Here is a 1,029-nt window from a genome sequence, read left to right on the forward strand (position 1 = left end):
TTTAGTCGCAACTTCCGGCAGAATCCTCGAGGCTTATCCTCCACTTCCGGGACCAGCCTAACGTACACTTTCTGGAGAAGTCCTCCTCACTGCTGACTAGCCATGAGCGCCCAGAGCAAGCAGAGTTCCTCCGCCGAGGCAGAGGCTGCCGTCAGCCGCCTGATCAACCTAAACTTGCAGGCCTCGTCCGCCTACCTCTCCCTGAGCTATTACTTCGAAGGCGACAAGGTGGCTCTGGAGGGCGTGGGCAGCTTCTTCCGGGAGCTGGCTGAGGAGAAGCACGAGGGCTCCCAGCTCCTCTTGAAGATGCAGCAGCAGTGGGGCAGCCGCGCCCCGGTCCAGGACGGGCAGAAGCTGTCGCCGGACGAGTGGAGCACCATAGTGGAAGCCGTGGAGGCTGCCATGGCCCTGGAGAAGAGCCTGCACCAGGCCTTCTTGGATCTGCATGCCCTGGGTTCTGCAAGCGCGGACGCCCAGCTCTGCAAGTTCCTGGAGAGCCACTTCCTGGAGGTGGAGATGAAGATCCTCAAGAAGATGGGCGACCACCTGACCAACCTGCGCAAGCTGGCCGGGCCCCAGGCCGGGCCCCTGGCTGAGCAGGGCATCTCTTCGAAAGGCTCTCCGCCCCAGCCTCCTCTTCCACCAGGAGGCAACGCTTTAACCACCCTGTAACCTTCACCCGAGCCGAGGCACCAGATAGAAATAAAAAAGACTCTCTTTGCAGAGGGGGAAAAAAAAAGCTATGTTGTGAGAAAAATAAAAGTATCTTAATAGCATGACAGATTTGTAGTCTGTTTACTTCTCTAGATTGTTTATAAAGAAATGGTTCCTAACTTTTGCGTATCACCTGGGTACATTGAGTATCTGGTAAACTATGTTTTCTCTGTCAAGAAAAAGAAACACACCTGTTCAGAAAATGTTGCGTAGAATTTTAGGGGTTTCATGACTTCTCTGGAGTCATTCTGGGTACTGGATTCAACTCTGTTGTTCTAAAATGTATCTTTGGTTTCTCCGAGCAGAGCACAGAGC

At 53.8% G+C, this 1,029-nt stretch overlaps 1 pseudogene; it reads left to right on the top strand.

The window, feature by feature from the left end:
- The first annotated feature begins 102 nt into the window (after positions 1-102).
- LOC112412835 (ferritin light chain pseudogene) lies at positions 103-672 on the top strand (annotated as a pseudogene).
- The last annotated feature ends 357 nt before the right edge of the window (positions 673-1,029 follow it).

This window comes from Neophocaena asiaeorientalis, unplaced genomic scaffold (genome assembly GCF_003031525.2).
Source record: "Neophocaena asiaeorientalis asiaeorientalis breed wild unplaced genomic scaffold, Neophocaena_asiaeorientalis_V1.1 scaffold1615, whole genome shotgun sequence".
Classification (NCBI taxonomy): Eukaryota; Metazoa; Chordata; class Mammalia; order Artiodactyla; family Phocoenidae; genus Neophocaena; species Neophocaena asiaeorientalis.